Source organism: Callospermophilus lateralis, chromosome 13 (assembly GCF_048772815.1).
Source record: "Callospermophilus lateralis isolate mCalLat2 chromosome 13, mCalLat2.hap1, whole genome shotgun sequence".
NCBI classification, from domain to species: domain Eukaryota; kingdom Metazoa; phylum Chordata; class Mammalia; order Rodentia; family Sciuridae; genus Callospermophilus; species Callospermophilus lateralis.
This window is the reverse complement of record NC_135317.1, coordinates 79483255-79510899: the sequence shown is the minus strand read 5'-3', so window position 1 is coordinate 79510899 and position 27645 is coordinate 79483255. Positions and strand designations below refer to the sequence as shown.

At 36.8% G+C, this 27645-nt stretch overlaps 1 protein-coding gene across 9 annotated transcripts in view; it reads left to right on the top strand.

Annotated features, from left to right (window-relative positions):
* Positions 1-27645, top strand: part of Ppp1r12b (protein phosphatase 1 regulatory subunit 12B) — a 205910-nt gene that overhangs the window by 30711 nt on the left and 147554 nt on the right. Inside the window, exon 1 of one of the 9 annotated variants that reach the window (XM_076832224.1) lies at positions 23703-23765. The exons of the other annotated variants lie outside the window; for them this stretch is intronic. The gene's annotated coding sequence lies outside the window, so the exon portion shown is untranslated. Of the gene's footprint in view, positions 1-23702; positions 23766-27645 lie in introns of those variants that run through there. 9 annotated transcript variants of the gene reach the window in all.

The window sequence follows — 27645 nt, the reverse complement described above, 5'->3', positions numbered from 1 at the left end:
TCTCTCCTAAAGTTAGTTTTTCCCCAAGATTGTTACTCCCAAAGCTCTGGAAAATCTACAAATCGTCATTTACAATCTTAAAATTACTGGATATTGACCCACATAATGAAAATTGTCCCTTGTACTGTTAATTAGCTCACTAAAAAATGTATTTTTAAAACAGAGCAAAAAGAGGTAAAGAGCCTATGACATGGCATACTTTCCCAGGTTTTTCTTTTAGTATCGGGGTACTAAGTACCCAGGGGTACTTCACCACTGAGCTGTGCATCCTCAGCCTCCGGAGCCACTGGGATTAGAAGCATGCACCACTGTGCCTGGCCACTTTCCAGCATTCTCTATTGATCAGATAATGGAGAAGATGTCAACCTAATGATCTTGAGAATTGCCAGACCACCACAACCCATCTTGTGATCATAAGACCAATTCCATCTTAACTTAACTTCCCAGGCCCACCTCTCACCAAGTTTCCTTTAAAAGAAGAGCCCAAGACCTCCAAAGCATATCACACTCCTGAGATAGCCTCCCTTGAATGTGTACTCTTTGCTCTCCTGAATAAATCTCTGCTTTTATTCCTAACATATCTTCTAATTTTCTGCCATGTTTGTCAGAGACCCTGTTATCTTGAGTTGAGGTCCCCCTATGGGATCCCCTTGAACCTCCTCAAGTGACAACAGCACAGGAGAATGGTTAAGATAACAAACTGGGCCTAGACATCTGATATGAATCATGATTCTGCCACTTAATTATCCTGGACAGATCACTTAATCTCTTTTTGTTTTAATTTTATCATAGGTAAAATGAGGATAATAAGAATTTCAAGTTCATAAAGTTCTTATGGGAAATAATATATGTGAAGTACTCAACACATTGGCACAAAGCAAGCACTTACATGTGTTTTGTTAAATAAAATAATATAAAGGCCCTCATCTGGTCTTCATTACCATCTATCAGTGTTTTAACAACCCTAGTGGCTCTATTACTCATTTTTATGCTTCCAACTACATCTTCACTTTCTTGCCTATTAACAGCTGGCTTAATCATCTACTTCTCAAACAAACAAACAAACAAAACTTTCAGTGTTCTCTTCTCCATCTCCAGATTACCTCTGCTTTCATTGACATTTCATCCTCCTTTTAGATGTTAGTGCCATCCTTCCCTGCCTCTTCTAGGATGATACTAGATCAGTTATTTCTTTATCTGTGTCTTCATTCTCGTCTCCCCTACTTTCTCCTTCTGTTTTTTAAAAACACTTTAATTTGTGGCACTGGGGATTGATATCAGGAGTGCTTTAACACTAGCTATATCCCATTGCTTTTTATTTTTTAAATTTTATTTTGAGATAGGCTCTCACTAAGTTGCTGAGGTTGGCCTCTAACTCTTGATCCTCCCTTTCTCAGCCTCCCACATTGCTGGGATTACAGGCATGCGCCACCATGCTTGGCAAATTGTCTCCGTCCTTAAAAATCACGATGACGACCAAAATTAACTACTCTCAGCCAGTCTTTGAAATGGCTAACCTATCTTTCTTCCTTTCTCCTCAGAGTCTCTTTAAGGAGCATTGTAAGGCTATTATTCTACTTTTTTCCATTCTTCTGAAACCATTTTCTCAAAGGCCACCACAGACATCTTGAATGCCACACCTTCTTCTTCTTCTTTTTTTTTTTTAAATCCCTTTGGGCCTTTTAATAACATTTTCTCCACTCAATTTCCTTATTAATTAAAACTTTTATCCTTTTACTTCCAAAACATTGCTTCCTCTTCAGATCCTTTTCTTACCTCCTTAATCATTCTTTTTCACTTTTTTTCACCATTCCTCTACCATCTCCCACTGGTTTCCCAGAATTCCATCCTCAGCCCCACTTCCTTTCTACCCTTTCTTCATTTGTGATCTTGCTTATTCCGTGGCCTCAGCTATCTCTGTATAGTAATGATATCTGGATCTTTCCAACCCTGATCTTTCCATGATCTTTTTCCTAGACCCCAACATCCTGATCTAGACATCCTGAAGGTTTATATCAAATGTCTCAGTATTTCCAGGCCCTCCTCTGGAGCAAAACCATTTTCCTCCATCACAAACCAGTTGCTCCCCTCCCTGTCTTCTCTTCTTGGAGAAAAGTATCATTAGCTGCTCTGTCATCTAAAGCATTGGTTCCCATTTGACAATCCCAAGATTTATTCCTGGTTGACTGCATGAGAATCCCCAGGAGGCATATATTAAAAGTAGATTCCTAGGGACTGGGGTTATGGCTCAGCGGTAGAGCACTCACCTTGCACATACAAGGCCCTGGGTTCGATCCTCAGCAACACATTAAAATAAATTAATTAAATAAATAATAATTTTTAAAAAGTAGACTCCTATCCCTCAAAGAGTTTGATTAAGGATCTTTTAGCCTAATGCTCTTGTAAGTTTGGGAGCCACTAATGAAAACTGGAATTTTCTTCCTCCCTTCCCTTTTCCATGGTCTAATGAATCATCAAACTTGTCAATTCTCTCTCTGTAATGTCTCTTTGTCTTCTTGCCTCCATTTACACTGCCAGTTCTGTAGTCCAGGCACCATGCTCTGTGAATAGACACATAGTAGGTATTTTTAAAATTTTGTTGAATAAGTGAATGTGTCATTGCCATAGTGTTCGGTAGACCTCCTTTTCCCACTATATTTCTCACCTTTATGGTCAATTGTAATAGTACCTTTGGAGTTATCTTTAAAATAACAATTTAGCCGGGCATGGTGGCATATACCTGTAATCCTAGTGACTCAGGAGGCTGAGGCAGGAGGAATGCAAGTCCAAGGTCAGCCTCAGCAATGTAGTAAGACCCTCAGCAACTTACCATATATTAAAGGAAAAAATAAAAAGAACTGGAGGTGTAGCTTAGGGTAAAGTGTCTCTAGGTTTAATCCTCAGTACAAGGAAAAATTATAATGTCATCTTTATAAAAAAACAATCCATCAGTGGTTGCTGAACCTGATTATACATCAGACTTCTCATTAAAATACAGATGCCTAAATTTTAGGCTCTAGCTTTGGAAATTCCAATTTAGTAGATCTGTAATAGAGCCTAGGAATCTGTGTTTGTGTCAGGCATCCCAGGTTATTCTGATGTAGTTTTGCATTTTGAAGCCATTGACATGCAGAGTGAAATTGCTAATTCGTTATATGGTATCTGAAATGCTCCCTCCTATCTTGCCAGTTTCTTTCCATCCCACTTCCATTGCTCACATACCTGTACATTTATTACTTGCAATTTCCTGAAATCTCATCATGAACTTTTGCTGATGTTCTCTTTGCCTAGACTGCCCCCTCTGCCCTTGTGTACTTGGTAAAACCCTTTTAATCCTGTAAAGCTCATTTGTAGGTGTCACTTCCTCTGGAAGTCTACCCTGTCAGAATTTATTCATCTTTCTTGTTCTCATGACACATTGATCTTGCTGCTAGTTCAGCAAGTACATATGATACTATCTTACCCAAATTCATATTGACTTTTCTCATGCTGGTCTGAGTTCCTGAGGGCAGGGAACATGTCTCAACCATCTTTTTCTCCTCAGTGCCAAGTGCAGTGTTTGAATGCACGAATCCATCCAGTAAAGTGTTCTGAAAGATGAGCTCTTTCAGTGCTGAGAAGAGCAAAAGAATGAGAACTGACCCTTGGGGAATTTACCTGTTTTGAAGAGAAACTAAGGAGTGATCAGAGGAGAAAGCTAAAGAACTCATTATTATGTCATAAAACTAAGGAAGGAAAGAGAGTTTGTTGAATTGTTCATTCAATCATCCACACATTTACTTTAAAATCTTCTATTTATTGAGCATTTGCTAATGCCAGGCAGTATGCTAGTTAACAAAGAATATTAGATGTTTTAGAGAATTTGAATATGTATTCATGTCTAAGATAGAGAAAGAGAAAAGTCTTAAGTAACTTAGCACCAAAAATGGCTTGGTTTTATTTCTGTTAAGTTTTAGAGGTAAGGCTTCTGCAACGCAATTCACAATAGCCAAACTATGGAACCAGCCTAAGTATCCACCAACACATGAACAGATAAAGAAAATGTGGTGTAAATATACACAGTGGATTTTTATTCTGCCATAAAGAAAAATGAAATTATGGTGTTTGCAGGAAAATGGATGAACTAGAGGCCATTAGGTTAAGCAAAATAAGCCAAAATCAGAAGGTCAGGATTTCTATGTTTTCTCTCATATGCAGAAGCTAAAGAGGAAAAAGGACAACAAAGGTGGGGTGGATCTCCTAAAATTCAAAGGGAGATCAGTAGAGGAAAGGGATCAAGGGGTAGGAGCAAGGGAGGGAGGGGGGAATGCTGGGGCAGGATATTGCCCAAATTTTATTGTTATATTGTGTGCATGTGTAAATCCCATTACTATGTGCAACTATAATTCACCAATTAAAAAACGTGGGGAAGAAAAGAATTAAGGCTTCCTCCTGCCCTGTCTCAGTTAAGTGTCTCCATCTTAGGGAGGAGAAGATCAACACACATAGCTGTCACTGTCCCTGAATGGCCACTCCACAGGTCCAGTCCTTTTGTTTTTTCCTAACAATATGAAGCTTGGTTAACTATATATTAAACAAGTTAGACTCCAGTTTTCTAAACTGATTTTTCAAAAAGATCTTGAGGGTTTGGACCTTATCAACCATTTAGATGATTATGTTATGATTACATGAAGGCAGGGATTAAAATCTGCCAGGACCCTTGAATCTCAGAAATATTTTTTGATAGGAGACTTGAGTAAGCAATGACATCATTTGAGAAGGTTAGTTAGTTTGAGAGGAACGCCCCATCTAGTTTCTCTGAACATAGTTGACAGAAGGAATTGTCCCATTACTTTCCTGTAGGGTCTAAATCTTAAGAACAAGTTGAAAAAAATACCTTATGCCTTCCCAAATCCAGAACCCTGGCTACATCATGATTGGAAATCTTTATTGGATGTTATATTTTCATGATAACTTGTAGGATAAGGGTGAGGAGGCCCATGTCTCCCCTCTTACTTCTGGCTGAATGAGTTTCTGCTAATGTCTCTAGAAAATTCTATGTTTACATCTGATCAGGCCCATCTCAAGGCAGTTTTAGTAGGTACTGTTTGACACCTGTTTGCTAATTATGATTTATTGCCTGGATTGTGGCTTCCTCAGATCTTTTCAAATGTTTAAAATATGTTAATAATTTGAATACTGGGAGAAAATTTAGGCCAGGACTCTAATCAGGATCTAAGTATAAGGATTTACTTCTTAAAAATTCCCTCTAGCTACCATATAAACCAGAATTATGATTTGGAGATGCAGAACCTTTGAGATTCATACATTATTTGTCACATCTTTTTCAGCAAGTCATACTGTGACAAGCAAAGATTCAGAAGTGAGGGAGTTTGATTATTTACCTGTTGTTTCCTGCCCAGGAGTGCTGTTGCCCAAATGGAGAGATCTATCAAATCAAAAATGGTTTTGATATGACCAGTGAATAAAGAGGAAAATGTGTTTCAAACAATTTTTATGCACATAATTTGAACTTTGGGTTCTTATACTTGACTCTCCTCTACTTTATAGAGTAAATGTTCAAGCCTTACATCCACTTCCTCCCCTGAAAACAGAACCTTGGAGCTCTTTCAAACTTCCCTACCTCTTGCTTCTGTCTTGTCAGTTTCAGTGGATACCTTTTTTTGGGCTGTAGATTGCTTTGGTTACTGATTTATTCCAAGATTTTTCCTTTCTGATCTGGTAGTTTATTTCTCTGAAATTGAGTGCATCTTTTTGAAGATCTCTTAACTTCCCCAAAGAAATGATTATACATATTCCTTTTGAATTCTTTGTATTTAAAACATGTTCTAACACTTTGAAGGGCTAAGATTTCAAGTATCTGTGGTTTAGTCTTTGAAAATTACTTTTGATCAAGACTTTGTGTGGTTGTTTTGGTAATTGGATTGCTCTGATAGCACTAGAACTTATAAAGCAGTTACTTGTTTTACTAATGACTAGCTATGTTCTCTTTCTTATTCACAGGAGCTATCTCTTATTGATGTGTATGTAAATTGTTTCTAAATAGCACACACACACACACACACACTCCACACACGTGTGGAGTGTGTGTGTGTGTATATATATATTTTTTTTTCTGTACACATATTCCATACACATATATGTACTCACTTTTCAGGTTATTAAATCCCCAAAGGATCTTAGTTTTTGTAATTACTCAATGGAAAAGATGATACCTTTTTCTCCTTTGAACTTGAGTGAGGCAAACATCTCTAATGATCACCCATCTTACTCTTATAGGAAAGGAAAGGAAAGAAAATGAGGCCCCTTAATTTGACCTGATATGGATTATTAGAGTGTTGTCTCTGTGTAAATGCCTGTTTAGGGTGATTTTGATAGATGGTGGCCTGTGTGTTTCTCATCTTTCAGCTGTCTCCTGGGCCTAGGCCAAGATTCACCCAGCAGTCCTCTCCACACACTATTACTTGTGAGCCGCTTTTTTATTGTTTGTGAGTTTTCATCAATATTTTTCCCAAGTTTATAGGGAACTACCTCTAACTACTGGTAGTTTGTAGGGAACTACCTCTAACTACCTCCAACTAATATTCCATTCTGTGCTTTTAGACCAGCTTGAAGACTACAAATAGCAAAGTCAGTATTTTGTTTTCTACAGTTTCTGGGAATGGCCTAAGAAAGAGCTATCTGCTAATAATTCCAAATTCTTCCTTTATGGTATCTGTTAATATGTAGTGTATTAAATTAAAATTTCCTTTGTCACTTCCCCTACCTTCTCATGAACAATAGTTTAAAGGCCAGAATTAATAGGGCAGTAGCAACTTAGGAGAGACATATGACTAGGAGGATTGGTAAATCAATAGCTGTAGAATTGGAAGTGTCTCAATAAAGGAGTCTTCGTGAAAAGTTCAGATGCAGGCAAATTGTTTTTTGAGTATTTCATCTTGTATCATAGGATTTACTGTCTTTACAATTTTGTTTTTAAATAATTATATTTTCATAGAAAGTAATAAAGAGAAATTCTGGGTGTCCTTCACCCGGGTTTTTCCACTAGTGATGTCTTATATAACTGCAGTGTAACATCAAAACCAAAAAATAGATATTTGTACAATACACAGACCTCATTCAGATTTAAGAGTTTTAAGTATACTTATTTGTGTGTGTGTGTTTATGCGATTTAATCACACATATAGATTTGTATAAATACCAACATGATACAGCAGGAATTGCTTTTTTATTTTTAAAATTATTTTTTAAATGTCATTATTATTTAGGTAACGTAACCTAAGTCATATTTTTAATAGAAATCTAATTTCCAACTTGAGAAGTCTGTAAACACAAAGCATATAATATTGAGGGAAATGAATTTTTTGAGAACTTTAAATTAAAAATTTTGATTGTGAAATATGTATCAAACATCTGGGAATACTTCATAATATTATTGAATAGTTATATAAATATTAAATATCATTGATCCACTGAATTTTTCTTTTAAAAAATTTTTAAATATATTTTTTAGTCGCAAATGGACACAATTCCTTTATTTTATTGATTTTTATGTGGTGCTAAGGATCAAACCCCGTGCCTCACACATGCTTGGTGAGCACTCTACCAGTGAGCCATAAACCCAGCCCCTCCACTGAATTTTTTTAAGCTGACATCTTCATATAGAGATGGTTATAGAAAAAAATGAAACTGTCAAATATGGAGAATGATTTCTAACAGAATGAGGTTTCTCTGGGGTGGCGAAAACGTTCTGAATTACGTAGTAGTGATAGTTGCACAACTCAGTATACTAAAAATATCTGAATTGTATAGTTAAAAAGGATGAATTTATGGCAGGTGAATTCTATCTTAATGAAAATGTTATAAAAAATTTAAAAACTCATAGTGCTATAAGCATTCTTGTACATGATTCCATATGTTAAAGATTTTATAGCAGTTGTGTGAAGGGTCAAATATTTGTACATCTTTTTCACTGCGTAAGTGCTGTTCTAGGTGATTGGCAATATCAATTTATGCTGCCTCCAACTGTATATGAAAGTTCCTGTGCTCCAGGTTGTCGTTTTTACTTGCTATTGTTATATTTTTTAAATGTAACTTTATTTATTTTGTAGTATTGGGTATTGAACCCAGAGCCCCTTTCATGTTAGGCAAGTACTGTACCACTGAGCTATAGCCCCAGCACTGTCATATATATATTTTTAATATTGATTTTTCAGGTCAAAGCTGATATGATTCTTTAATAGATTACTTTAAGAAAATGCTTACAGTGTGATGTTATTTATAACTGTTCTTGACTTTTGCTGCATAGATTTCTTAGTGATTAGCTCTAAAATATCAAGGTCCAGTAAGCATATTGCTTGATATTTGGAGTGACCAACTTTGTATAAGGTTTGTGAAAATCAGAAAAGTTGAACAGTCTATTACAGAAAACCTTTCTCCGCATCTCAGACAAGTAAATTTCAACACTGTACTTATATCATTGCATTTGTACATGATTTAAACTCTTAGATGTTCTTATGGCCCCCACCCCCCACCCCCAGTTTCTTCCTCATGCAGCACCTCTTTTTTCCTCTTGATTTCTTCTTGGTTGAAGACATTGTACGTGCTATACTAGATGTCATAAAATAAATGTTGAAATTCAACTTCTGACTCAAAATATGGAAAACAAACTCATTGGAATAACAGCAGCAAGCACCATAAAGACCTTGTTATGTAAACTCATTAATAAAAATATTTCTTGATTCTTGAGTTTTTCAGAATATGATGATCTATTAGAAATTGGCCTAGACTCTTTGGGATGGGGATAATTGTGGAATAATATATCTAGTAGGTACCCTAACAATGATAGTGAATAAAGAAGTCTTCATGAAATTGACAGTTCTGCATCCATGATTTCTACAGATAAAAAGTGAGATCCAGAGAGGTCATATGATTTGCTCAAAGTCTCACATAGCTAGCTCTATGTAAATCATATACTGAGTGTTACATTATTCTCTGGTTTGGCATTATACTTTAAATGATTGTTCTAGGAGGGTTTTTGTTTGTTTTGTAAAAGGGTTGCTGCAAAGGATGAAGGAAGGGTCTGTTGTAATAGGGAGTGTGCTGTAACCCTAAGACCTGCAAATGTTTCAAGAGCTATTTTTCTACAATAATAATATGTGTGGCTAACTTCAGAATATAAAAATAAATCTGAATAGTTATGATGAGTTCTTGTGTATTTAGTATGTTCTATTAACTTTCTTTGTTTTTTGCAAAATTTTTCACACTTAAATAATTGTGAATAAGCTAAGGTCCTTTAGTATTTAACACTTGGCAAAGTTTTTATTGTTTTTAAGGGTAGTATATTTCTACTGCTGTTTGCATTTTACAACATACTAATCTTCATAAGGACCATTTTTATGAGAATATATATAGGCATGTATTTGCTTAAGGACTTTTCCAGACTGAAATTAGAAGAATGGAATTGCACAGCTTTTCATGGCATCCTATTCTTTTACAGAAAGAAAAGAGGAAGTGAAGTAGGGATAAGTTAGAGAAGAAGAATGTTTTCATTATCAATCTAAACTTGATCTATTGACAAGAAAGTGTAGTTAACGATGTTCATATTTGAAAATAATTATTGATTGTGCGTCAAAAAGTGCTCTGGAAGTTGCTCTGGTCTTTCCAGTGCTCTGTAGGCAAACCTGGAAAAGTGACTTTGCTCTTGGTCTTTGCCATCGCTTTTGAAAACAGATAAATTATTTTAAGCCTTAAAATTCTTGCTATTCAGCCTTAAATTGGAGTACTCTGTCAGCCATATCAGTGTGGCATATTAACAGGACTACTGATTGTGCCCCAGGGAATAGATGCGCTAATACTAGTTACATAGGCTATTTCACTGATTTCTAAAATTTCGTAGATCAAGAAAGATGAGACTTGGTCTCAAAAAGACGTAGGGGTCATGTCTGCTTATTTCTGAGCTACATCCCCAGTTCTATAAGAGGATTCTTAGGTGATGTCTTTAAAGGTCAGTAATTAGATTGTTCAAAAACAAACTGCAGGGGCTGGGGTTGTTGCTCAGTGATAGAGGGCTTGCTTAGCATGTGTGAGGCACTGGGTTCGATTCTCGGCACTGCATATAAATAAATAAATACAATAAAGGTCTGTCAACAACTAAAAAAATTTTAGAAAAATCAAACAAACAAGCTGCAAATATCTTAATATCTTTCTGCCTGTCCTTTCAGATAGACTTCTGTGATTTTCTGGGTCAGATCCTCCTGGGCAAGATGGCTACTTTCTAAATGGATAGTCATTTAACATGGTTTCATAGGGCAATCTTGAGCAAATTTGGGAAAGATAGAAGCGTCACTCTGCCTCTTAAAAATTTTTTTTAAATTACTTTTAGATACACATGATATTATAGTTTGACATATTATACATACATGGAGTATAACATTCTAATTAGGATCTCATTCTTGTGATTGAGCATGATGTGAGTTACACTGGTTGTGTATTTATATATGAACATAGGAAAGTTATGTTTGATTTGTTCTACTGTCTTTTCTATTCCCATCCCTTTCCTTTCCTTCATTCCCCTTTATCTAATCCAGTGCCTTTTACATCAAGCCTCTGAATTGCCCTGTGCCATACTGTAAGAATGTATGTAACTTAGTTGTATAATATGTGGGATTAACTATGTTCCAAACTAGCCATTGCACAAAAGCAGAATAAAATAAATAAAATTTCAGAAAAAAGTTTTGTATAAAATCAATTTGAATCTGTACAAAATAGCTTTGTAAACCATAATTTGGAATATAATAGAAATGAATTTAAAAATGTAATGGGGGAGCCAGGTGGGCACATGCCTGTAATCCCAGCAACATGGGAGGCTGAGGCAGGAGGATCACAAGTTCCAGACCAGTCTCAGAAACTTAATGAGGCCCTAAGCAATTTAGGGAGAACCTGTTCAATAAAAAAACAAAAGGGTGAGGGATGTGACTCAGTGGTAAAGTGCCCCTGGGTTAAACCCCTGGTGCCAAAGAAAGGAAAAAAGAAAGGACACTATCAAGAAAATTATGACAACCCACAGAACAGAAAACAATACTTGCAAATTGCATAACTAATAAGTAATTTGTGTTTAGAATATATAAAGAACTATTGTAACTCAAAAATAAAATTTTAAATTCCTCAAAAAACGGGCAAAGCTGAGTGTGGTGGTGCACACATGTAATCCCAGTGGCCTGGGAGACTAGGGCAGGAGGATTGCAAGTTTGAGGCTACCCTTCACTTAGCAAGGCCCTAAGCAACTTAGTGAGACCCTGTTTTAAAGTAAAAAATAATGGGCTGGGGATGTGGCTCAGTAGTAGATTTCTCTGTGGTTACACCTAAGTGAAAATCACAAAATAGTGCTGATTTGTACTTTTAAATACATGGTTTTCAAATTCAAAGATCTTAACCACTGTATTTGTCTTTGGTCAACACATTCCTTTCTCTGGAAAGGTCATTTCATAGTTCTGCACTCCTCACCCTTTGACCACCTGACTTCTTTCCTTATTCTCAACAGATGATACTACTTCACATTATTTTGCTTCCTGCTCCAGAGCCTATGTTGATCTGGCTTTTGTCTCTTATCACTGCACCCCTCCCCGAAAAAAAAAAAAAAAAAAGCATTTTAGAGCTCTTAACACTAGATTTGTTCAAGTCTCTACAAGCCTTCAGGTTGCTAAATTGATTGATAGTATGATACAATGGTTCAGAATATAGACTCTGGAGCCAAAGTGAATTTGTAGAGGTTGGGCGAGCGTCGGAGGAAGAGACCACCAAGAGACTGTCTCATGCAACAGCAAAGGGTTTATTGGGGGTCCAGCATGCTGGGGCTCAGAGCTCACTTGAATAGAGCAAAGAGCCTTGAGAACAGCTTAAGCAGAGCTTGTATACTTTCCTTGGAGAGGGCAGGGAGGGAAGTTACATTCTGCAGTTTGGCAGTTGAGGACAACACATTCTGGGGACAAGATTAGCAAACAGTTCTTAAGATTTCAATAGTGTTTTGTTAAGCATACAGAAAAACGGAGTGACAAGTACCTATTTTATTAACCTTTCAAATTCAAATGCTAACATATTCTTTTTTAGCTACATGACCTCAGACAAGTTACAACCTTTCTTAAAATTTTTTTTTAATATTTATGTTTTAGTTTTCGGTGGACACAACATCTTTATTTGTATGTGATGCTGAGGATCGAACCCAGCGCCACGCGCATGCCAGGCGAGCGCGCTACCTCTTGAGCCACATCCCCAGCCACAAGTTACAACCTTTTAAAAATGAAAATAATAATAATGTTCATCTTACAAGTTTGCTAGGAGGATTAAGCCAATTAATGTGTGGGGCAGTACTTATCTCATGATAAACTACTCTATAAATCTTAACTGATATTATTATCACTCCTTTTCAACTTCTGTTCTGTTGTAGTAACTACTGCCTCACAGATAAGATAGGAAGGAAGCAAATTAATGGGGATTTCTTCTGTTTTACAACTACTCTTCTTATCTGGGAGGCATACACACACACTTCACCCACACATAAGAAAACAAAAAGAATAAAAAATCTAAGGACAAACCAATTCTGATGTCATTATTTCCATAGCAACCAACTGGGATTTTATACAATGTGACATTAACTTAGAAAACTTAGAAAAAGAGAAGCTTAGGCGCTTCTTCATCTTTAGTGTTGTGTTAGTGTGGCCTGGTAGGCTGTGATCTGAGTCTTCACTGGGCTCTCTTCATAGTTGTGTAACATTTGACTGATTTTGAAGACATTGAATTGCTTTTAGGAAAATGTTAACTAGTTGTTGGAATCCTTTCCCCTTTTAACCTGTTCTCCCAAAAGAGCTTTGATTGTTTTTAGGAGACAGTGTGCCAGGCATGCTGGCACATGTATTACCAGACACAGGGGAGCTTCTGTCAGAGGGATGATGTTGTATCTGGCATAGGATCAGCTGGACACAGTAGCATGGCTTGCCTGGCAGAGGTCTAAGCAAAGGGGCAGAACACTCTGGCTGGGCAAGAGTGGTAACTTAGGTTGTCACTGAAACTGTTTTAGTTAGGATCCTCATTAGCTGGGGGAAGTATACTTCTTTCAGTGGCCTTTGTGAAGCCTTTTGATCATTTGATGATTTCCCTAAGAGTTTAAGAGCACCATCAAAAAAAAGAGGCTCCCATTCTGTTAACTTCTGCTTCTTACCATATTCATCGTTAACATTGGTAGAAATTTCAGATTTCATTGTTTAGTCTCCTTTTCACCACCAGCAGACAACAGATTATTTTGTATAAATTGTGGTTAGAGGTAGATTTAAATTACTAAATGTTGATATTGTAATTATTAATGTGTAGATATTAATATAAGCACCAAGATGATCTCTGGATGCTTAAAGGGTAGGCCAATATGATTGAATTTATTCAAAATATATGAAAATAATTTATTATTCTAATTGTTTATGTTTAACATAAAACTAGGAGATTTTTGACCTAGTTATTAATGTTACTAATTAATGTTATTAATGTTATTAAGTTATTAATGTTATTAATGTTATTAAGTTACTTCCTGTATTTTTGATAATTTCAGTAAGCAAATATATGCTTTCAATGTGTAAAGCACTATCCTAGGCTCTAGGGATACAATTAGTAAGTCATAGTTTCTGTTTAGGAGGAGTCTGGTTGGGAAATGACCTTTCAAAAATAACTACAATAAAATATAGCACACTATAATAGGTGATTAAAAACACAGGTGATCACAGGTGATAGTGGCTTAGAATACACTAGGATGTGAAGAATAGTTAAGACAGATTCACAGAGAAGGTGATTTTAAACTGTGTCTTTGAGGCCATGTAAAATAGGAAATTGCATTCTAGGCAGAGAAAATAGCATGTATAAGTGTGTGGAGACATATGAAAGCATGGCACTTTTGGAGAATTGTTAGAAATTGTTATGGGAATGGCGTATAATAGCTAGTAGCAATCTACACGAGAAATTAGTTGTGCCAGGTACTGTTCCAACTGCTATGCCTATGCTAATCATGTAAACCTCAAAACAATTTTAAGAGATATTATTGTTATTCCTTTGTGTATGTAAATATGTGTGTGTGTTAATCAGGATTGAACCAGGGGCACTTTGTCACTGAGCTGTATCCATAGTTCTTTTTATTTTTGTTTTGAGACAGGATATCCCTAAATTGCTGTGTCTCGGCTTTAACTTATAATCCCCTGACTCAACTTCCCTAGTTATTGGGATTATAGCATGTGCCACCACAACTGCCTATTCCCATTTTAAAGATAAGGCAACTGAGGAGAAAGAAGTTAAACATTTTACACTAGGTCCTATTGTTATTAAGTTTCACAGCTGATACTTGAATTCAAACTTTCTGGCCAACACTTTAAATCAGGGGTTAGCAGACTACAGCCTGCTACTTGTTTTTATATAGCCTGCAAGCTGAAAATGGTTTTTGCATTTTTAACTAGTTAGAAAATAAAAAAGAAGTATTAATATTTTATTAAATGTGAAAGTTATATGAAATTCAAATTTTAGTGTTCATAAAATTTCATTGTAAGCTGGTTGAGGTGGTGCATACCTGTAATCCCAGTGGCTTGGGAGGCTGAGGCAGGAGGATTGTGAGTTCACAGCCAACCTCAGCAATTTAGTAAGGCCCTAAGCAACTCAGCAAGACCCTATCTCTAAATAAAATATAATAAGGGGCTGGGGCTCTGGCTCAGTGGTTAAGTGCTCCTAGGTTCAATTCCCAGTACCAAAAAAAAATTTTTTTTTCATTATATAGCTACACTCATTGGTTTATGGCTGCTTTTACATTACAGTGGTGGAGCTGAGTGTTTATGAGACCCTATATCCCACAAAACCTAAAGTACTTTCTGTTTGACTCTTTATAGAGAAAGTTTACTAACCCTGCTTTAAATCAGTGTGCTGTATTGCCTCATAGTGCATTCTGTTTTATTAAATAACATAAGATCATGTGTTAAAGTAATGCTTTGATTTGTGTGCTCATTATCCTTTTAAAAATCTGTTTTTATGTTTATCTCCTGTGTCCTTACATCAACCCTGAAAGGTAAAGGAAGGTTAAGTTTGGTGCTTTCCATCTTATAGTCAGGATATTTAGTTGGGATGGGCTGTGACATTAAAATTAGATTCTTCTGCCTGTGCAGTATCTTGTAATGTTCCCATTCTGTTCTGAAATTTGCCCTCTACCTCTGTCCTACATAGATAGTTGCTCAGAGTTTGGGCTTGAGGCCATTCCGTAAATGAGATAGTTGAGATAGATTGAAAGAGCAAGGTAATACACACTCTTTCCTTAACCTTTGGCACCTTTGCAATAGCATCTGAAATTCTGTCTTGGCATGCTTCACCTAAGTCTGAGCACACTGCCTGAGAAGTGTTCCAGGAGGGTTGGATATGATTGCAGATAAGTAAAAACTTACCATCAAAGGAGACAGGGCATGTTTCTCATTTTTGCTTTCATGAAAGAATACCATTGCGTTGCCAGGCTACGTGGAAAGTCTTTGCCTTAATAGAGATTCTTGAATTCTTTTTCAGGTTTTCACCTGTCCATTATTCTGGTTTTGACACCCTTTTGTTATTTTTGATCTTCCACTGACCTTAGGCATACTGTGTGTTAACCAGTCAAACCATAGAAGCTTCCTTTGTTACCCACTACTACCAGTAAGCTAAACTGGTCAGGGGGAGTAGAATCACACTGATTTCGAGGGATGTGTCCTTGCCTGGTATTGTTCATTCCACTTCTCTTTCTCTAGGCCACAGCAGTCTGAAGTTGAAATATCTAGGCCATGTTTCCTAATATATTACTGAGCTTGATGCTTCAGGAAAAAACAAGTTGTTGAAATTTTTAAAGTCTTAACCAGTAGTGTCTTCTCTTTCAGCCCCAGTGGTATATTTATATTGTTATATATGTAGGCTTGTTTATATTCAGATTTGCCCTGTTACGGCCCAACAGAAACAAGATGCTGCATTAAGGGAGGGTCAGCTATGTTTCTGCTCACAGCCAGCAATTTGTTGGACACAGTCAGAGCAGTGTAGAAAAACAATTTTCTTTCCAAGTGGTCAGACACCTCAAAGTCAACTCAAACACCTATAGTAGTGGGTAGCAGGTGTAGACATTTGTCAAAGCTCAGATACTTCAGATTCATGCTTTTCACTGTATGTAAATTTTCCTGAAAAGAAAAATAATATTGTAAACAAGTATTAAACTCTAGTTAATGATATTCATGATAAACTATTTGGGGAAAATTATTACTAATGTCTGAAGCGGCATGCGGGGGTCGAAGGGATAGATATGTGGTTAAGAAGTATAGCCCAGTGTTAAGGTAGGATAGGATTTGTGTGGGTATTCATGTGAAATTCTTTCACCTTTTCTGTATGTTTGAACATTTTCATAATAAAATATTTTGGGAGCGTATATAAAGGGATTGGGGCAGGTGATGTAAGTTGATAAGGCAGGGCAGGTACAAGACAGTAGAAAGCAGTGGGGTCTGGGGCACTGGGGATCTGGATTCTGCCTGGAGAAGACAATGCTGCCAAACTTCAGCCAGTTGTTAATTGTGGAAATATTCTTCCAGTATTGTTAGATATTCTAATTTTAAAAAAGGAGTTTCATATATGATATTTATGCATATAAAAAATCTTTATTTTTTAAATAACAAATGAATCAAATAGTACTTTTTTAGTTTTTAATTTGTTTTAATTAGTTGTACATGACAGTAGAATGCATTTGTGCACTTTGATATATTGTACATAAAAGGGGAATAATTCTGATTGTACATGTTATAGAATCACATCGGTCATGTAGTCATATATGTAAATAAGGTAATAATATCTGTTTCATTCTACTCACCTTCTTATCCTCATATCCCCTCCCCTCCCTTCACTCTTCTCTACCTAAAATAAGTCTATTCTTCTTTAGCACACATCCCCTCCCCCCATTGTGAATTAGCATCCACATATCAGAGAAAACATTCGGCCCTTGGTTTTTGGAATTGCCTTATTTCGCTTAGCCATGATATTCTCCAGCTCCATCCATTTACCAGTAAATGCCATAATTTCATTCTTCTTTAAAGCTGAGTAATATTCCATTGAATATATATACCACGTTTTCTTTGTCCATTTATCTATTAAAGGGCACCTAGTTTGGTTTCATAGTTTAACTATTACGAATTGAACTGCTATAAACATTGACATGGCCACAAATCAAAACTACTCTAAGATTTTATCTCACTCCAGTCAGAATGACAATCATCATGAATACAGACAACAATAAATGTTGGCAAGGATGTGGGGGAAAAGGTACACTCATACCTTGCTGGCGGGAATGCAAATTGGTGTGACCACTATGGAAAGCAGTTTGGAGAGTCCTCAGAAAACTCAGAATGGAACCACCATTTGACCCAGCTGTCCCAATCCTTGGTTTACCCAAACAGTATTTTTAATTTGCCAATTGATTTTCTATTTCAAAGACTTTAATGGTAGAAAAGAAATTGGGGTGTCCTCTTGAATTGTAAAGTCATCATGAACATGTGACTTTAGAGAGATTTCAACTGTGCCGAGACCTTTAGGCAGTAACCTCAATTCCCCTGTTGTGTGGGCTGCTGTACAATAATGTACCTTGCCAGGGCCCTGTCACAGTATTCATGACACTGATCCAACAGGGACTTTGCTATGGGTCAGGGAACAGCTGTGAGGTTGGGCTGGTTGGCATTGGTTTCCCTGGGCTTGCTTTAGGATTATTTGAATATAGAAAGGCCAGCAGGGCATGTTAGTTTGCTGCTCGGATATAGTTCCTGGATGTAAGTCATTTAGGCTTGGAGAGAAATTAGCACTAGATGGGACTTACTCACAGAAAAGACTTCTAAGACTTCCTTATATTCCGAGTTTTGGCTAAGTGATATCACAATCTAACAGGCTCCTACTCTGTTAAAAAATCTTTGCTCTCCTTTCTCACCACTGGCATTCTTATGATCTGTCTGTTCTGTGTATTCTACCTCGGGAGTGCTTCTCAAATCTATCTGTCCCTAGTGTCTCTCACACATTACCTTACTTCAAGACCTCATTCTCTCTAGCCTGTATTACGGTTTTCTAAGTGGTGCTTCTGTCATGAGTTTTCCTGCCAGCTGTTCAATTTTCATATCCCCACTGCAGTTATCACTCTGAGATATAATTCTAATGGTATCCCTCTCTGGTTTAAAAACCTCAACACCTCTGTGTTGCAAACAGGGTAAAAGTAAGACTCTGTATCATAGACTCAGATATGGGGACCTTTAGAGCTACCAGCCTACCTAAACAACCACTCTTCCTTCTATTTCCCATTAACCTGTAGGGTAAAGTTCAAATTTCTGAGTATGGCAACTAAAGCCCTACTCATATTCCCATGCACACTCCATCCCATTACAAGTATGCCAAACTTTCATCATTTCAAAAAATGGGCATTTTCTTTGTCCTCCAGACTGTAGTACAAGCTGTTCCCTTTGCTTCAGATTGTCTTTATCACTGCTTCCTCATTGGGGTAACTGCTTCTCCTTTCTGACAGGTAAGTTATACCCATTCTGGGAAGTGTTTCCTATCACCTGTCTCTCCATCCCCAGACAAAGTTGATGACTTCTTACTCTGTGCTGTAGCACTCTATTTATCTCTCATTTTGTTTTAGAGTGTGAGTCCTGTTACATTGTATCATTTACACATCTCTTTTTACATTAATGGTAAAGACTTATTCAGTGTTTATTCCTCATCTCCCCCTGAGGGATATGTCTGGCATAGTATAGGATCTCAGTAAATGTTACATGAATAAATGGAAAAGCACTTTACAGTCAGGGAACACTGATTACTAAGACAATTCTTAACCTGTTCTTTGGTTATGTGAGTCAGATCTGTCTTCTGGGATTTTCTGCTCATGCTAACAATAGACTTGCTGGACCCTTCAGCAGCCGTGACTCTATTATGGTAAAATCTAGTATGCCACCCCTGAACTTATTTACAGCTTTAGAAGTCAGCAACTCCTGCTGGGTTGTCTCTCCTATCCTCTAGTCTTAACATAAATTCACTTCCTTATCATATTAATGAAGACTGATTGTGATCTACTTGTATCTACAGGAACTCACATAGAGTTTATAATATATTTATGTTTAAGTGAATCATTTTTGCATTTTTTGTGTGGAAAAGGATGTCCCTTGCTAACAGCCGCACTGGTACAATTATGTTGTTATATATGCAGGCTTGTTTATATCCTGATTTTCACTGTTAAAGACCAACAGAAACACTTGTTAGTGATAATAAAAGTGGTAATAATAATGATAGTGATAATGATAGCAACTAATATTTAAGTAGCATTTAATGATGGGCCTTGAACTCAGTGTTTTTATATACATGAACTCATTCAGTTGTAATTGCAACCCCATGAAGTAGTTACAGTGATCAATATGATAATTTTATGGATAAGTAAGCTAAAGCATACAGAGAGATAACTTGTTCTGAGAACACAAAACTATCAACTTATAGACGTGGGATTTGAACCTAGGAAGTCTTGTTCTGTAGTCTGTGCTCTTAACTGATACACTGTACAGGATATGGTTGTATGATTATTTTCCCTAGTACCTTTGGCCACATAGAACTATAGTCCCATGGGGTGGAGGGTATGATAATAAGTGATAGGGATAATGGTCCATACTAGCTTTGACTATAAAAAATTCTTGATGAAAATATGCTGCATTTTAAAAAAAAAGCCTCTTGTTTAATATCTCCTTTTAGGGATGAACTTTGGTGCACTGACTTGTACTTTCTGCGAATTTAAACTTGCTAAAATTTCTTTGTGGCTTTCACCCCTTACCAAGCTCAGGTCTCAGAATTGCCTGCCTTCTTTCCCCCAAGCTTACTTGACAGCTATAGAGCATTGCCCATGCCTTAGCTTTCAGGCTGTACTCTTGTGGCTTGTGAAACACTTGTTTATGGGCACAGAGTGATCTGGAGTTAAATTAAAAAATCCCTCTCCATGGAACAGCAATTTACTTTACATGCCAAGTTGGCAGCAGAGTAGACCTTTGGGGGGCTGTGTGGTTAAGTCAGGTAGCCAAGATATGAGGGAGGTTTCTAATCCAGACTCATGCTAATAAACAGAATGGTAACCAAAGCACTTTAGTGGGAGCTTTGTGTTTTCAGTTTAATCTAGTTATGAGTGACCAACTCAAATTGACCAATTGACCCTTTGAAATTATTGTAGGACTACACCAATAACAAATCGCTAAAGCAGTTTTTAAGGAGATGGTATTAGGTATTAGAAATAGTCCATGAGCCAGGTGGTATCTTGACCCTGGCCTGGGAACTCTATTTTGGATGCCTCTATATTGGTAAGATGAAAGCATTCAGGTGGCTCTTCAACTCAATATGTGACCTAGGCTAAGTTTATCCATTTTTAAATGAAAAGTCCTAATGCTTTTTATACCAACTACCATCTTCTTTCCTTTCTTTAAAGCTTTAAGAATCTTTTTCAAGGACTTCCTTTGATATGTTTAAGAAAATCATTGAGTTGTTTAGTATTCAGCTCTTATATGCAGAATTTAAAAGAAGGTAAATGCCAAAGGGACTTTTTTGCTTATATCCAAGTGCTATATTTACTCAGCTACATATATTCCTTTGACCTAAGACAAAGTTGTACTGGAATTTTTATCACAATTAATAGGCTTCATTTATTGTTTCTCAAAATTAGGATTATTAGTGAGTTAACAAAATAAGAGATTTGGAGATTAGAACTATAAATCTTCTGTTTGAACCATGAGCTTTGAGAAGAGGCCTTTATTTTCTGGGCCCTTTCTTTAGTCTTCTTTTTCTTCACCTTAACAAAACCTGCCTTGATGGTAAGAGTGTGATCAGATGTGTAGAATTTTGTATAGTACAAAAGTTGACAAGGTGATACTGTAAGACAACTTAATAAGTTTTTCTTCATTTAGGTGAAGACATGGGGTAGAGAAAGATGAGGGAAATATTATTTTAAAGGCAGGTTGTTGGCACATTTATAGCAGGCCTTGTTAAAATCTAGAATGAACATATTTTTTGAAATGTAAATTTTGTTAACCTTTAGGCAATATGATACTTTTAATTGAAGGAAGATATTCTCTGGTCTCATTTGTAAATCTGTGCATTCTTGGGGCAATATGCCAGCCTACTGAGAACAAAAATCTTAATCAGTGTGGCACTGCATGGAAAATTCTTTACTTATGCTGTCTGTCTTGGCTATCTCTGTTGAAAGGCCCAGATCTGTTTCCAGAGCCTGTCTGACCACTGAGTACATAATCAGATATAGTTCTCACCATCTGGGAGCCAAACTGTCTCTGCCAGTGGGGTTGTGAGTTTTTCACACAGCGCTGACAGTTGCTGGGATCACCTGTCATGTTGGAGCAAACTGCTATTATGATTCTCACGTAAGCAATAGTTACACTGTACCATGACTGGAACGGAGAGACAGGTACTTGGAAGGATTGAGTTAAGTGCTGGGTCAGACAATCATAACTACTAGTATGTTAAAGTCTTTTCATAGTGGTGATCTGATGATTATGGAGATTTCAAGATTTACTGATTGCTTTATTACTTTTGTCACCTTTAGTTTACTTGACATATGATGAAGCTGCCTAGTTGGAGCCAAGGGACTTTGGGTTTAGAGATGTTGGGATTCACAGAGAACTCATAAATCAATACCTTTGTTTTAGTTTCAGCCCTCAGCCAGAATCTCTTCAGTGAAATGCCTAATGTGAGAATTATGGTCAGAGCTTTCTGGATTTTCCTATTTGACTTAAATTGGCTAAAAAACCAAGAAAATTCTACTTAATGTAGTTGTTCTTCTAAACGGTGGCATAAAAAATTGTGTGTCGGGGTGATCCTTTTCATCTGGCAAAGAAGAGATCAATCACTGCTGAGGAAAAAGTGAGAATATGGCAGACTCTCGAGGTTCTAATTCCCTACTCTTTGTCCATTGGATTCATTTCTGGTTCCTTCTGTAATAGATTGCCATAGTCTTGGTGACTTAAAATGACAGAAAATTATTCTCTTCAGTTCTGGAGGCCAGAAGCCTTTTCAAGGTATCAGCAGGGCAGTGTGGCTTGTTTGTATGCGCCACACCTTGCTTATTGGTTCATCTGTCGGTGGACTATTGGCTTCTTCCACATTTTGGCTAGTGGGAATAATGCTTCTGTGAACATGGTGAACAAATTCTCTCTTTAAGACCCTGCTTTCAGTTCTTCTGAGTATCTACCCTCAATTCTGTTTTTGAATAGAATGGAAATGGTTATTTTTGATTTTTTTGAGGAATTGCCATACTGTTTTCCATAGATGCTACACCATTTTATGTTCCCCTTAGCAGTGCACAGTGTTTTAATTTCCCCTCATCCTTGACACCACAATTGTTCTTCTTCCTTTTCTTTGTTATTGTTTTTTTTTGAAAGTAGCCATTCTCATGAGTGTGAATCTCATGGTGTATCGATATAGTTTTAGCTTACATTTCCCTAATGACTAGTGATGTTGTCCATCTTTTCATGGCTTTTGGCCATTTGTATATCATTTGTAAACATGGAGACATGTCTTTTCAACTCTTTTACCCATTTTTGAATTTCAGGATTTCTTTTATTATTGAGTTTTAGGTGTTCCCTATATATTCAGGATATTATTTCTATTTGATACATGGTTTGCAGTTCTTTTCCCCATAATGAGGATTGTCTTTGATAATTGGTGATGTCTTTTGTTGTATTCTCACATTTGTCAGCATGGTTTGTTGAAATCAAGGCAAACATGGTCTGAAAAACCCAAACTAAAGTTAGGCCACTCTAAGCCCAGCTTCTAATGTAGCAACTGCCCAGGCACCTGGAGCTGGGAAAGAGTTTTGTGGGAAAGAGTTGTTCACAGGCTGATGCAGGTAACATTAGCATTCTTCGGAGACATAGCAGCAAGGTCAGCTCTTAAAGCCAGCACTTGGTGGTGGTGACGGTTGCAGGCTATTTTGGGAACCAAGGAAGCTTTGTTTTGGAAGGCCTCTGTGTACTCCCAGATTTAACTCTGGCATTGATCAAGCATCAGCCAGTTTTGCCTTTGATATAGAGAGAGCAATATCAGGTGCAGTAGAAGGATCATAGTGCTCTTTCCCTGTTTTATTGGTAAAAGCAAGTATTTTCCCTTGGAAAAAGTCCTTGTCAGAGAAATGTGACATGCCAATTTTAGGAAGCTTTAACTGGTAGTTTTTTAGAATATTTTTCTAGACTAATATTTAGTCATATCTCCATTTCTTAGGGAGCTTAGATCAAGTTGATATTTTAGTAATCTTCTGTATGTCTTCAGGAGTACGAAATAGAAGGAAAAGGACTTAAGGAAGTCCTTTTGACTTAAAATCAAAGAATTTCCCTGTCATTGTCATGGGTAATATCAAAAGCTTGTTTAGCCTCCTTCTCAAGAAAAGGAAAGGCTCTTTGTCTGGAGGATCAGGACAGCTGTGGGTGGAGGCCCTGGACAAGGTTTTACAGCTGCGCGAATCTGCTCATGCACCATGCTTCTGATGTGAATGAGTCAGCAGCACAACTGCAGATGGAGTGGGCAGAAGGACATCTAAATTTAGTCATTATTCACTTGAGAAGGTTTTCAGGGACCATTCGTCTCTCATCCATGCTTTAGTCATAGTCCTTCTTCTGGATTCCAAAAAAGAAGAGAGGGAGGGAGGGAGAAATAGTCATTCCAAGGTATTTCATGTGAGTAAATACCTTCTAATTCTCTTGCTTGGTATCACAAGAGGGATTCTCTTCCAATTTAACCAAGGTGCATACTCTTTCATTCAGGTAGTTCCTGAATTTAGGAACTCACAGGACTTTGAACATCAGAGAGGGAGTTTTCTGAAGTTAGACTTACGAACAAGTTCCCAAGTCTTGCTAATTCAAAGACATTTTTAATCAAACCACTTTTCTCCCATAAGCTACTGGAGGTTGGGGAGGGCTTTGACGGGTGAGGAGTAAGAACGGTCTTGTGTGTGGTTTCTTCCTGGGGAAGTTGCTATTTTGTAATACTGTTGGCTCAGAAACACCTGTTTTTCCAAAGACCTGTCTTCTTTAATCCTCACAGAACCCTGTGAGGTGGGTGGTCTTCCCAACACCATTGATGAGTATGCTGGTATTTTGTTAAATACTCCACGCAAGGTTATATGTATTGGCAGAGCCAGCACACAAACTCCATCTTCTGACCCCACAGCTGGTGCTTTTTACAGTATACAGTCGTCTTTGTGGAGAATGATTTGAGCAGTTCAATTATTTTATTGTCTCTAAATTAATTCCTTAGAGACTGATGGTATCAGATTAGGCCAGTTTTTTTATTGCTGTTCTCTCAAAGTTCCTTGCAAACTTCCTTCCTATAGAAATGCTGTATCAGGTATTTGAAATTTATAGACAACAATGTCACAAAATTGAAAAAGAGAACTGAAGTAGTGATGGAATGAAAGAGATTAAAAAACAGAAAGAGGGGCTGGGGTTGTGGCTCAGCGGTAGAGTACTCGCCTCACACATGCAAGACCCTGGGTTTAAGCCTTAGCACCACATAATAAATAAGTGAAATAAAGGTATTGTTTCCAACTACAACTAAAAAATAAATATTAAAAAAAAACAAAGAATATGTTAAGAGGGAAGGAAAGAGAAAAGGCAGATTTTTTCCCATTCTCTAGTTTTGGGGTTTATTTTAGGCCTTCTGGAATGGGCTACTAACATCTTCAAAATACAAAGAATGACCTTGGAAACATTGGCTTCCAAAAGTCTGCCTGGTGGTAGTGTGGCCACCAGAGCTGTTTTTAGATTTCTTTCAGAGCCAAAGACATTTACAACCAAGTAAGAAGTAACTGACCTAGCTGTCCTGGGCTATACAAATTAAGATTGCACATTTGGTCATCTTGATGGAGGTGTTATTATTAAGGTCAATATTTAGCACAGTCCCTAAAATACTGTCTTCTCCTTTTACTTTAGTGCCCTTTTGAAAAGTGCTCTGCTGTAATTTGAGTGTGCGCCCCCAAAGTTCATATATTGAATCTTAATTCTTCAATGCAGCAGTTTTGGAGGTGGGGCTAGAGGAAGAATTTTGGGTCCCAAGCCGGGTAGGGCTCTTATAAATGGTCTAATGCCTTTCCCATGGGAAGGGATTAGGAATCTGGTCCCTGTTTCTCTCTAACATTCCCACTTGTCCTTCTACTTCTCACTGTGAGTTAAAGTAGAACAAGACTCTCACCAGATGCTGACACCTAATCTTCAGCTTCTCAGCCTTCGGAACAATAAGCCTAAATAAAACTCCTTCCTTTATAAATTTCCCAGGCTTTTTTTTTTTTTTTAATAGCAACAGAAGATGGGTTAAGGCATGCCCACTTCCATTTTTTCACTTAAAGGCTTTTATTTAGTTTTAGTGAGTTACTTTGAAATGAGTTGACTAGACCTTGCCATTTGGAATTGCAGACTCAGAATATAACATGTGACCAATGTAATGAGAAGCATGATTACAAAATAGTTAATGCCTTATAGAAGTAAAGGAAGAGTAAGGAGGGAATTGAAGTTGATAAACCTTGAAAGCCTCATTGAAGAAATTAATTTTTATAGCTGCTTTTTGAAAAAGAGACAGTAATGAAAACTGGCTATGAGTCATCTGACCTCAAAAGGTCAAGTTGGAGGAATATATTATATTGCATCAAATCAAATCTAGCTTGATATGTTTAGCTAATCTCAGTAATTGTTAGAAGATTATCATATGGTCTGGGAAAAATTAACAAAGATGCTTTTTGTGACCAGAGTTAGTTAATTAAATTTTCACTTAATTTGTCTCAAGCTTTTTCAGCCATGCCCCTGCTTTTGCGCAGGATTGACAGGAGATTTATCTCTGGAAGGAATTCCCATAAATGCCCTTGATGTGATGGTATTGGGTCCTGTAGTTACAGGGGTTCTCTGGTGTTCCAAGGTCAATTCTTCTCACAATAATCTTTTGCTGTTTTAAACAGTTGCTCATCATCACCATAAAATATCCTTGGTATAGTGGTTCTCAAACTGTTTGATCTCCAGTTTCTTTTATAGTTAAAAATTTATAAATAAACCCCCCTAAAATTTATTCAGAAATGTGTCCCTATTGGTTATTATATTTTTGAGAAATTAAAAAATATATACTTTTTAATACATTAAAATACAATAGCCTGCTAGGTGTTGTGGCACATGCCTGTAATCTCAGTGACCTGGGAGGCTGAGTTAGGAGAATCGAAAGTTCAAAGCCAGCCTCAGCAACTTAGCGAGGCCCTAAGCAACTTAAGCAAGGCCATGTCTCAAAATAAAAAATAAAATGAGGGGTGGGGATATTACCCAGTGGTAAGTACCCCTGAGTTCAATCAATCCCCAGTGCCTAAATAAATAAAATAACAGCAGCCCATTACATATTAGCATAAACTATATATTTTAATTAAAATAACTATACTTTTTAAAAACATCAGAAAGTGGCATTTTTTACATTCTTACAGATCTCTTTTAATATTTGCATCTAATCTGTTGTGACATCTTGTTTTACTTAAAATTCATAAAGAAAATCTAGTCTCACACAGATATATATTTGGAAAAATGAGGAGTATTTTAATAGCCTATCAGACAATTGTGGATTTTGCTCTTGTGTACTATATCAAAACTCTAATTGCTGGTAGTCTCTTAAATGTTAGTTGCAATGTGCAAGCTAAAACCATATCAGTGGACTTGGTTTTACTCTGTCACATTAAAACCCATTGGTCAAGCTGGGCAAGGTGGTGCACACCTGTAATCACAGCGGCTCAGGAGGCTGAGATAGGAGAATTGTAGGTTCAAAGTCAGCCTCAGCAACTTAGTGAGGCCCTGAGCAACTTAGCAAGGCCCTGTTTTGAAATATAAAATAAAAAGGGCTCAGTGATTAAGCACCCATGGGTTCAGTATCAAAAACAAAACAAAACAAAACAAAAAAAACATTGGTTTAACTTGTATTTTGAATGTATGTTTTCCCCATGCCCAATTTTCTATCACCATGCATTTGGTTATTTGGAAAACACAGGTTCATTGTGTTAAGCAGATCTTCCAAATGTAAACACATTATAATTCTTTATATAATATTAACAAACACACTTGTTGGTATTCCCATTGTGAACATCAGCAGAATATTAGGAAGCTTTCAATTTCATGGTGGTAGTTTTATTTCGAAAAATTCCTGTTTTCACTTGCATGGCCAAATTCTAACACTGACACAAATGCTAGTTATTTTATTTGAGGTGAGAATCTCACTTTTTTCATTTTCAAGCCTGAGGAACAGTGAGTTATCTGTCAGTTATTCTTTTGAGTAGAAGTAGTGTTTTATGAAAAAAGTAGGTAGTTCATCTGGCAAATCAAACACATACACAAATGCTTTTTCTAGAAACAACAATCATACTTCAGTTCCACAGAAGTTCTGCAAATATACTTCCTATTTTATCACAGAGTAATAAAAAGACTAATATTCAAGGATTTAGATTTAATAAAATTAGTAATTTTTACTGCCTCATCAAGGTCATTCTTAAGTGGAATTAGCTTTTTTGGTGCTGTTGCCTTGATTTCTGCTAAGGCATGA